The following is a 12,423-nucleotide window of genomic DNA, read 5'->3' as shown; positions in this document are numbered from 1 at the left end:
TCAGAGGGGAAAAGTACAAATAACAGGATTATAAAGAGCACTGTCTGTCTGTAGCGGGGTACAAACAACAAGTTTATGTTGACAGATCCTTTAGTTTCAACATGTTCAAGAAGGAGAATCACTCTGTACACAAGAAGACAAGACTGTGCTACTAGCTGACATCTGGGCAGATCTGGGAAAAGGGGTGAAGACGTAGACTTTAGGAGTAAAGGGACACAGATGCTTTCATTCCAGTCTGAGTCCCAGAACTTGTGCTTAGCCTTTCACATATGTCTCATTAGGAAGATTTTTAACCTTCAAGAAAATGCCTGGTTCTCATCCCCAACCAGCAAAGCCATGGTAGTGTGGTTCCAAAAGGACCCAGTCTCATTGTGTCCTCAACATCCAGGTGCCCATCTTTGGGGTACCAAGTTTACTGCTTTGTCTGAGGCTCCCTCCCTCTGTATTCCTGGGTCTCAGAGGAGTGCCTTTCTAAGGTCTAACCACAGAAATTGCTTCATGGATAACCTCAGTTGCCCCATTTTTATGACTGTTTGCTCTCATATTTGCTTTTATTTGCTGACCAATGCTTTGGACTTGGTGATTTACACCTATGCTTGATGACAGTTCCCTGTTTGTGCTGATCCCTTTTGATCGGAGCTCAGCTCTATGAGACAGCCACAGGTACCAAAGTCCTTTAGGAGTGTGTGGTTAGGAAGAAATTAATTCCCCTAATCCCACTATCTTATTTATTTGTACAATTTACAGAGCTGAAGCCATGTTGTCTCTACTACCTCAGCTCCTCCTGTTTATACCTAACAGAACCTAGGTTCTGGTTAAGAGTTTGTGGCATAGAATGCCAGAGTTTAGAGTGGGATCTGGGGTCCCCTTTGCCTCTCCTACCTTCTATCTCCTTTGCTGTTATCATCCTCTTTCCTTAACTGCCAGCATTGGAAAATTGAGTATTGGAAAATGCAGTGTACAAATATTGGTCTTCCTACTGAACATTCTCTCTCTCCTTACTTTTTATGTGTTTGAGGGGAAGGCCTAAACTGAAAAATCTCTACAAGATGTCATGCACCCCTAGTTTTAGCAGCTATCTTTAATTTCTATTAAGGTCAAATCTGAATCTATCTTCTGTATATCTAGGAGTTGAAATGAAGGACAGCCACATATGTGCATTAAAGGTGAAAAAATGCAGGCTGGCTTTTTGCAACATACAGTTGCAACTTAGATGATATTTGAAGTTCTTTATAACTTGTTTTTAATCCACGGAACTCCCATAGCCTGAAATTCCATCTGTGGGTGCTGCCTTCAGAATTGGGGATCTTCACAGAACTGTTGGACCAGACCCTTTGGAAGTATTCTGTGTCTCAAATGCCCTATGGAGCACACAGTTAAAACAGTTGATAGCTGTAGAATTTTCCATCAGCTAAAGAGAAGGGTGAGTGTAAGGTGTGTAGGTGTATCAAAGCAAGAAGCTGATGGTTTCCCTTGGGTGGGAATTATGGAAGGCAGAATCAGTTTCCAAATTGTTCCTGGGGTGTACCTGAAGTCAAAACCCCATTGCTCGTCTCTTGTTTCATCTCCTTTCCTGGAAAAATAATTCAAGCAAACCCATGTAGTATCAGGGCTGATCCAGATATTACTTATCTCAGTATGTTGCTGGCTGGGGGTAAACTTCCCTGTCATTAAGTAAAGCAAGTACTCTTCCTACAACACAACTGGATCATTAGCACCTGCTGACCCTTTGCTGTACCCTTAATTTTAAAAGAGGAACTTTCAGAGGAAATTCATCTACATATCACCAGATTCTCTAGCAAGGCTTTCAAGGCACAATATCTTTCAGTATCTTTCCATTGTTTGCATTATATGCCACTACGTGACCTGCATTCAACCTACACGGGACTTCAGGTACTCTGAAACACCTTAGGTGAGAAATCCTGGTCCACAACTATCAGTTCATCCCTCAGTGAACCAGTGACCAAGCACAAAAAAGCTTTTAGAGAAGAGGCACACTCATCCTTCAGTTTTCATAACAGATAATTTCTTCTGAGTCAAAACCAATCTGATATGTAAAACAAAAACTTCTGTGGCTGTCATCCCTTGGTATATAAATCTCAAGTGGATAAAAAACCAAAGGAAATGACTCAAAGGTTGTACCTTTTCCACTTGAGATTCCTGTCAAAGTAATGTGATTTTTCTGGTATACCAAGAACAGTGGCAGGAACTTCTATAATTTACATAAATCCATTAATGTCATTATATATGTGGTAAAGTTTTGAAATATAATATTAAAATTTCCAAAGATAGCCTAGATGAACAACACAGTTAATTCCCTCTCTCTCTTCATTCTGCAAGAAACATGGCTCCATCGTACAGAAAAAAATATTTTCTTTTTGGGGACTGTTGTGGCCACCCCTCAGAGATGAAATACATTATCACTCCAGATTTTGTTCAGATGCCGATATTGATAATGTCACACATATATACGCACCAAGACAGTATGAAAAGTTATTACTCAATAATGAGGCTTTCTGGGCAGAGCAGGGTAGCTCCCAGACAGGTCTGAAAATGGCTTAAGAGATTAGGACAAGAAGATGACCTTTGGGTTTTATAGTAGCTAGGAGGTGGGTTCAGGGTGAGGGTTCCTGCAGGTGGTTTGAACTTTTGCCAGTGCCTAAGGAGGGAGCACCTTGGCTTTCTGATCAGCTTGCCCAGATGTGGGGCAGAAGGGGAGCATATCAACTTATTCATATGTGGAGCAGCGGAGAGGAAGAGGTGAGGCTTAAAACCTATCAAGTAGTCAAAGTTTAAAAAATGAAGTCAGCCTCTTTATTATAGGGACTGTAACATATCAGCTTTTTTTCTTTTTTTTTTTTTTTAACATTCATAACTTAAAGCATATACAGACAAGTTTCTATTGTGATTGAAGCAAAAAAGCATTTTTGGTTAATCAAACTTCCCTGAAATAGTTTTGTTCTGGCATCTTTGTCCCCAGAGCTCAATCTACCAAAATATCCTGAGTTACAATAATTTAATAAACCAGTGACATGGATATCTTGAGTAACTTAAGTGTTGACTCCACTACATCAGTAACAGGATTTGATAAATAATATAATGAATAAGAAGTATTTTCCTTAAACACTTCTCAGAGCAAAACCATGAAACTTACTCAGTTTGGCTTTAAAATTAGCAACATGCTTCAAATGATGCCATTGATAAATTAAAAAGACAACTCATAGGACAGGAGAAAATATTTGCAAATCATGTATATGATATGGAACTGGTATCCAGAATATATAATGAACTCTTGCCACTCAATAAAGACAAATAAAAAGCAATTAAAATAGCAAAGGATTTGATTAGCTATGTTTTCAAAGAAGATATGTAAATGTCCAATAAACGCATGAAAATATGCCCAATATCTTTAGAGAACTGCAAATCAAAACCACAGTCATACCATTTCACACTCACTGGATGGCTATAATTTTTTTTTTTTTATAAAATTCTTTAAAAAATGGATAATAGTGTTGGCAAGGATGTAAAAAATTTGGAACCCTTGAACCTGCTGGTGGAAATGTAAAAATTGCAGCCAACATACAAAACAATTTGGTAGTTTCTCTAGTGTGTGTGTTAGTCGCTCAGCCATGTTCGACTCTTTGGGACCCTGTGGACTGTAGCCCACCAGGCTCCTCTGTCCATGTCCAGTATTCTCCAGGCAAGAATTCTGGAGTAGATTGCAATTCCCTTCTCCAGGGAATCTTCGCGACCCAAGGATCGAACCCTGGTCTCCTGCATTTCAGGCGAATTCTTTACTGCCCCAGCTACCAGGGAAGCCCAGTGTACCATGTCTTAATTACGCAACACCCAAGTTTGAATTCATATCAGCTTAGTTTCAAGAGTAAAAGTCTGCCCTTACCTCTCAATTTCCCTCTTTATGTTATTGTCACAAATTAGATCTTTGTACATCATGTCCATTAGTACAGATTTTTAGTTATAGTTTATGCATTTGGCTTTTAAAATACAGTATGAATTTATCCATGTTGTGACAAATGGCAAGATTTCATTCTTTTTTTAAATTAATTTAGTTTTTATTGAAGGATAATTGCTTTACAGAATTTTGCTGTTTTCTGTCAATTTCATTCTTTTTTAAGGCTGAGTAATCTCTGTGTGTGTGTGTGTATTTTCTTTATCCATTCATCTGTTGATGGACATCTAGGTTGTTTCCACATTTTGGCTAATGTAAATAATGCCACAGTGAATATAGGGTGCATATATCTTTTAAAGTTAGTGTTTTTGTGTTCTTCAGTTAAATACTCAGAAGTGAGGTTGCTTGATGGTATGCCAGTTCTATTTTTGAGCAACTGTTTTCCATAGTGGCTGCACCAGTTTACATTCCCACCAGCATGTGCATAAGGGTTCCCTTTTTTCCACATCGTTGACAACATGTTACTTTTTGTCTTTTTGATAATAGCCATTCTAACAGGTATGAGGTAATATCACATTGTGGTTTAAATTTGCATTTCCCTGATGATTAGTGATGTTGAGCATCTTTTCATGTGTTTATTGGCCTTCTGTATGTCCTTTAGAGAAATGCCCATTCAGATTCTGTGCCCGTTTTTAATCTGATTGTTCATTTTTCTTTTCATATTGAATTATGTGATTTTTTAATAATTTGGATATGAACCCCTTATCAGATATATCATTTACAATTATTTTCTCCCATTCCATATTTTGTTCTTTCATTTTGCTGATGGTTTGCTAGGTGAAATAAGTCAGAGAAAGACAAGTACCATACGAGCTCACTTATATGTGGAATCTAAAAAATGAAACAAACAAAACGGAAACAGAGGGAGTTCTCTGCTGGCCTAGTGATGAGGATTCTGGGCTTTCACTGCTATGGCCCAGGTTAAATTCCTGGTTGGGAACTGAGATCCCATAATCTGTGCAGACAAAAACAAAAACAAAAACTAGAAAATGTAAACAGACTTACAGATATAGAGAGCAAACTTATGGTTGCCAGAGGGGAAGAAGGTGGGGGGTATTATGGTGCAGTAGGTGAACAAATCATACAATATTTATTATTTGTGTCTGGCTGCTTCATATATTTTCAAAGTTCATCCTTGTAGCATGTATCAAAATTTTATTTCTTTTTACAACTGAATAATAATTCATTGCTGGTATATACCACATTTTGTTTATCCATTCATCTGTCAATGGACATTTTGGTTGTTTCCAATTTTCGGCTGTTGTGAATAATGCTGCTAAGAACATTGGTGGCATAAATATCTGATTCAGTCTTTGCTGTCAGTTATTTTGGCTAAATAACTAGAAGTGGAATTGATACATCATATGGTAATTCTATGTTTAATTTTTTGAAGAACTGACATACTGTTTTCCACAGTGGCTACATTTTTCATTCTCATCAGCAATGCACATGGGTATCAATTTCTCCATATCCTTGCTGGCATTTGTTATTTTTCTGTATAATACTTAATGTGTATGAAGTGGTATCTTGTGGTTTTGCTTTGTATTTCCCTAATGACCAGTGATGTTGTGCATCTTTTCATGTGCTTATTGGCTATTTGCATATCTTCTTTGAAAAAATGTCTGTTTGAGGCCTTTGCCCTTAATGAGGGCTTCCCCCATAGCTCAGTTGGTAAAGAATCTGCCTGCAATGCAGGAGACCCTGGTTTGATTCCTGGGTCAGGAAGATCTGCTGGAGAAGGGATAGGCTACCCACTCCAGTATTCTGGCCTGGAGAATTCCATAGACTCTATAGTCCATGGGGTTGCAAAGAGTCAGACACGACTGAGTGACTTTCACTTTCACTTCACTTTACCCTTAAAAATAAACCCTTAAAAATAGGGTTGTTTGGTCTTTTTTGTTGTTGTTGTTGAGTTTTATGAGTCCTTTAAATATTCTTGATATTAACCCCTTATTGTATATATAATTTGCAAGTATTTTATCCCATTCTATGGCTTGCCTTTTCACTGTCTTGAAAGGATCTTTTGATACACCTAAGTTTTTAATTTTGACAAAGTCCAATTTATTTTTTCTTATGTTTTGGTGTTCTATCCAAGAAATCATTCCCAAACTCAGTGCCATTAAGTTCTTCCCTGTATTTTCTTCTAGAGTTTCAACATTTTAGCTCTTGAATTGGTCATTGATCCATTTTGAATTAATTTTAGTATGTGGTATGGGGCTTCCCTGGTAGCTCAGATGTTGAAGAATCTGCCTGCACTGTGGGAGACCTGGGTTTGATCCCTGGCTCAGGAAGATCCCCTGGAGAGGGGAATGACTACCCACTCCAGCATTCTTGCCTGGAGAATTCCATGGACAGAGGAGCCTGGTGGACTACAGCCCATGGGGTTGCAAAGAGTCAGATATGACTGAGTGACTAACACTTTCACTCTCACATGCGGTATGAGGTGAAGCTCCAAATCCATTCTTTTGCATGTGGATATCCAGTTTTCCCAACACCATTTCTTGAAAAGAATGTTCATTCTCCATTGAATGGTCTTGGTATCCTTGTCAAAAATCATTTGGCCACATATATGCAAGGGATTATTTCTTGGCTCTTTATTCTGTTTCACTGGTTTGCATGCCTATCTTCATGCCAGTACCATGCTGTTGAAATTGCTGCAGTTACTGTAGTAAGCTTTGTGTGGTATTGTGATTTATAAGGAATATAATTGGTCATTCAGATGACCAAGATATATTATATATTTGGTCTCCATCCACTGTCCCTGGCTCACAGCTCCTGAAACCCTTGAAATCTCCTGAATAACAGCAATAAGAACACCTTTTGTGATCATGTTTGGTCTCTTATCCTCAGTTCCTGAAACCCACTTCAGAGCCATTATGGTGAAATGCATGTTTTGTTATTCATTTGTTGTTCAGCTGCTAAGTTGTGTCTGACTCTTTGGGACCCCATGGACTGCAGGACGCCAGGCTTCCCTGCCTTTTTCCACCACAACTGGGTTTATGTTAATGAGATGACTTTTGGAAAGCACCAGAGATAGTGACCCATTGCCAGAGGAACCAACCCTGTGATTAGACGTTGTACTATTCAGTCCAAACCCCTCCTATTACTTCCTGGGAAGGGAGAGAATGTAGAAATTGAATCATCCACCAGTAGCCAATGATTTAATCAATCATGCCTATGTAATGAAGCCTTGATAAACACCCAAAAGGATGGGATTTAGAGAGTTTCAGACTTGGAGAACACATGAAGATTCTGGGAGAGAGAGCATGGAATCTCTGCACCCATTCCCCATACCTTGTCCTATGTAATCCAACTGGCTGTTTCTGAATTACATCCTTTGATAATAAACTAGTAATCTGGTAGGTAAAGTGTTTCTCTGAATTATGTAGGTCACTCTAGAAAATTAATTAAAACCAAGGAGGAGGCCATAGGAACCTCTGATTTATAGCCAGTTGTTCATAAGTACAGGTAACAACCTTGGCTTGAGATTGACATTTGAAGTGAAGGCAGTCTTGTGGGACTGGGTCCCTAACCTGTGGAATCTGATGCTATCTCTGGGTAGATAGTATCATAATTAAGTTTACTTGTAGGACACCTTGCTGACATTTGAGAATTACTTGTTGGTATAGGAAACCACCTCCCCCTCCCCACCTTCTGACACATACACATTGGAAATGGGTTCAGAACCGCTTTAGTTAGTATCAGAGAAGTGAGATTTGCTAGAAAGCCCTGGCTCACGTAAATATGTAGTTTGGGAAAAGAAAGGATGAAAAGGTGGGGGATGAGGAACCTTTGATTCATGATCATACATGGTATGGAGCAACAGCTGTGCTACAATCTGATACGAAGGGTAAAAGTTACCAATGGAATTTAGGGATGGATCTGTCAATGAGAAATTAATAGTCAATCTAAGAAAGACATGAAAATTTTATTCAGAGCAACCTGAGGATTATAACTAGGGAGGCAGACTTTCAGAAAGTTCTGAGGACTGTCCCACTTGTTAGAGGTCAAAGCACAGTTACATGTTTTTGAGACAAAGGATTATATATCAACTGACATATTGATACAATCCAGGTCTGCAAGTACAAAGTGAGTAGTCACCATGACTCCTTACAAGATTAAGAAGGAAGGTTATATCCTAGAGAGATCTGATTAGTGCAGATGCACAATACACACTAAAGGGAAGGGAGGAGGCCCAAATGGGCAGAGAAAAATTTTATATTTACATTTTCTTGTCTTGCCATAAAATTAGAATTTTATTTCATCAGATCCAACTCCTGGGGAGTTGATTCACTAGATGAATGAGGAAGTGCAGGCTAATAAGAAAAAAGATAAATATAGAATCTTGGTAACTATCTGTTAATAGCTAAAGTAAAAGAGAGTGTTAGATTAGACCCTGATGTTAGACCAAGCTCAGATTTCAGTGAGTCTGATCTTCAGCCACTAGCCTCACAGCTGCCTCCAGCCAAGGTAAAAATTATGCAGAGGCAACAGAAAGTACCTCTAAAACCTCTAGTTACTAGGAAGGTAGTCATTGTAGGGGGAGGACAAAACCAAAACACTATTGAAACCAGGAGACATTAGTGTGAAGGAGTTGTTTTATTTTGTAGATCAATATCAGCAGTCTCCTGAGGAATCTTTACTGAAATGGATTGTGAGAGTGACTAATTTAGGAGCTGTGTCTTTGGTTTTGAATGCTGCAGAATGAAAGAGCATGTGTGGGTTGGCACAGAACACACAGATCACTATAGAACAATCACAGATGGCTATATGTGATCCAGACACACAGGAGGTTATTCCTGAAGGAACAACCAGCCTGGTAGATGGAATAAAAATCACTGTAAGGTCTGTTTACCCTGAGAAGGGGACTGCCCATCGTTCTGTATGGATGGCAGCTGGAATACCCTAGATGAAGCAGCTAATATGCTTTGTATGCAAACCACGTGGGACTGGCTTTATGAACACTAGGATATTCACCCAGTGAATATACTTGTTACCCAGTCTTGGTAGATGCTATGTTAAAGTGCTCCTTTTGTATGGATACCTTATTGTAACCTTACTGCTACAAAACTGAGGGACAGTTCAAAAAGCCTTATGAAATTGACTGTCTCAGCTTCCTCTCATGGTCTTATTGATGCTAATAAAAATATTAGGTTATTAACAAGAGAATGGAGAAAGCAGAGAAGAGAATCAAGAGAATGGTTTTATCAGGGGAGAATTTTAAACAGTTAAGAAATAAGGTGAACAAAGCAAATGTTGATAGGAGTGGAGCAAAGAAGAAAGAGTCATGGAACTCATCCTAGCAGAATGGAAATCTTTAGATAGTAATTAAGAAGTGGAATGAATAAAACAGGTATTGGTGGGATTAACACAGAGATTTTAATACAGCACTACCAATGGACTTGCTTGCCCCCCAAACATTAAATGGCCCCAGATAAGTCAGCTCTGTTTACCACAATTTGGAGAAAATTTGAAAGCCAGAAAACAGAAATTACAATGAGAAATCTGACCAATCACTTAGGGCAATAGTAAGACAATCAATATAAGATTGACAAATCTCATATAAGATTTTAGACATATAACACTTTATATGTCTTATACATAAGACTTTATGACTTATAGAGTCCCTTGACTCTTGCTAAGGATCTAAAGCCTTTTGCATAAGCTTGGTTAAAACAGTCAGATGGTAGAGAAAAGATTCCAAGACTCCTTGATACAGGAGTCTACAAACTGTGGTACCAGAATCTATTGATGAAACCTTGACTCAGGCTGCAGTTCAGTTGAGAGAACATTGTAAGGGTTAATTAAATTATGAAAGTTGGAATGTTACCTAAATCTTTTTTAGGAATGGAAATTATGTCTTACTGGGGAACGCTTCCCTTACATAGTATTGTAAAACCAAAACCCATTGATGAAGTCCTAATGGAGGCTACAGGTATGAATGTAAGGGTTGATGAAGTTAAGGTAAAAGTTTGTAGGAGAATTGATATATTTTAACAGGTTTCTTGTGAAGTGATTGCATCTTTTTTTTTTTCCTTTTTACTTGATTGTATTATAGGGATGGACATTGTATCTGACTGGTGAATATTTCCCATACCTAGTAGTGTGAAACAGAAGGCAGGTAAATTTGCCTTTCAAGCAGTGTTAATTGGGCATGCTAAATGGGAACCAGTAAGATTGCCTGAGCCAAAACAGTGTAGAATAGAGGCTGAGGTGTTGGTAGGCTATGTGATAGCCCTATGTGAGGCATATAAGTTGTGTCTGACACTTTTGCAACACCATGGACTGTAGTTCACCATGCTCCTCTGTCCATAGGATTTCCCAGGCCAGAATGCTGGAGTGGATTGCCATTTCCTTCCTGACTGGGGCTTATGGCAAGAGTCTGTGAGCACCTCACAGTGACAATTACTGGCACTATGGATTAGAAGATTTCCATTTGAGGGGCATTTTACTACCTTGCAATCAGAGATGAATTGAAGCTACCCTTATGACTGACTGAAGGGCATGAAGTGATTTTGAAACTTGAAATAGCCATAATGTCTAGAATAATGGGACTGGCAGTGCCCAGAAGAGTTCCACAGTAAAATGAAAATGGTTGGTAAAGGAACAAGCTGCATGAGTGATGCAAGGATGAGGTACTCCTGAGAGCAGGGGGCCTCTTTTCACTAAGGGCTGACTCTGGAACTGTGTGAGTTGCTGCTGCATTATGTTGTAATATGTACTGTGCCATATAAAGAGCCCTTAACTGACCAACAAAGAGCTGCTCAACTTGTGGATGGCCAGTTCCATGGGAAATGGACAATATTTTAGAAGTGTTTGGGAGGCCCGTACTCCTGATTGAAGAAGGTGAAAATAGATCAGCCTGGTGTGCTGAATTGCATGCTGTCTTCCTAGCAGTGGTGGAATTGAGAAATGGCAAAAGCCCTTATGTTTGGGTTTTTACCTACACTTGGGCAGTAACCCATGGCCTGGCCATATGGTCAGGTAGTAGGCAATGAAAAACTGGACTATTAAAAGGGATGACCATATAGGGCACAGCTCCATAGAAATCACTGGGAATTTAAGGGGGTACATTAAAGTAGGACATATTGATGCTCATCAGAAGAACCCTCTTCCAAGGTTCAGAAGGTGATTGGAATCACCAAGTGGACCTTTTGGTGTGCTTCCTTGAGTTTTCCACCTGGGTCCATGAAATGAGTGGACATGGGGGAAGGGCAGCAAGGCAAAGATGGGCTGAATCTCTTACACCACCTGAGGCAATGCCAATAAGAACTGTTCTGTATGCCAGCAAAAGAGACAGACTGCAGATGGCTATGTGGCAGATTCCCTGGGGGTGGGGGGAGGCCCTGATTGTAGTTGTCAGACTAATTATAGTCAGACTAATGCTGGTAGCCCTGGGGGCTACAAATGAGTCCTGATAGGAATGCAGGACTAGATATTGACTCTTTATTAGGTTTTGCCTACCCAGTGGTAGATGGCAAATGCTCAGAGTACTGTAAGAAAAGATGTTGCACAAGTTAGGACAGTTTAGCATCACTTCTTTAGATGAAGGAACATATAGACTTTACATCACATGATGTCCATCAATGGTAAAAAAAAAATAACCTCTTTAGAGTCGTACTTTGATAGAGAATTGAAGTGGGCTGTTAAAATATTGGTTATCTAAAATACGGGGGTGGGGGCAGGGTAAAGGCATGAAGGGCCGGCTCATGTCCCTTTTCAAGTATATACTCATTCTCAACTTGAATATGAGTGGGGCTAAAAGAGTGTTCCCACAGGATAGATTTCTGTTTTTCTTCTGGTGGATCCAGGGAATAGGGGGTGGGGAAAATACTGGTATTCTCTCTTCTCCATATCACCTCAACTTCTTTTCTGCACTACTTGTTACAATGGTTTCAGGACCAGGGCTGCAACTACAAGGGCATGAAACAAGGAAGATTCCTAAGCAAGAAAATGTTTACCTTTATGTCAGAATTCCTAAGGATATTGGGAGGATATGCCTTCACCCAATCTGGTAAAATTAGGGTTAACAGTGAATACAGCTATATTGCCTATTGATAGTTCACTTATGTAACTTCTGCTCATGTGTAGCTTTACCTAATCTGACTAAAAGTGAACTGAGGGAGTAGGACTTGCTAGACTAGTATTGCTGCCTACCATTTATACTAGTACAGTGACTGAACCTAACATCCTTTCCAAAGATGGGAAAGTTTGGGTGTCAGTGAAGAGAATGAAAAATATTAGTAGCTGAGGGTTAGAAAATTAATAAATGGATTATGTAATCAGAGAAATTCAGTATTGCACGAGCATCTCAAAAGAGGCTCAGGGCAAAAGATCTCTTTTGTCTCTCGGCTCAATTATACTGGATGCCTGAAATGGTTTAGCTGTATGTTGCTGATACCACTTCTGCTTTTGGAACCTGACAGGATTGAATAGAAGCCTGCAAACCTGAG

General features: G+C 39.3%; 1 protein-coding gene across 1 annotated transcript in view; it reads left to right on the top strand.

Moving 5' to 3' along the window:
- The window catches only part of GPRASP1 (G protein-coupled receptor associated sorting protein 1), a 54,420-nt gene that overhangs the window by 4,929 nt on the left and 37,068 nt on the right, over positions 1-12,423 (top strand).

Source organism: Giraffa tippelskirchi, chromosome X (genome assembly GCF_054371585.1).
Source record: "Giraffa tippelskirchi isolate mGirTip1 chromosome X, T2T-mGirTip1v1.2.pri, whole genome shotgun sequence".
In the NCBI taxonomy this organism is placed as follows: domain Eukaryota; kingdom Metazoa; phylum Chordata; class Mammalia; order Artiodactyla; family Giraffidae; genus Giraffa; species Giraffa tippelskirchi.
This window is presented reverse-complemented; position numbering and strand designations above follow the sequence as displayed.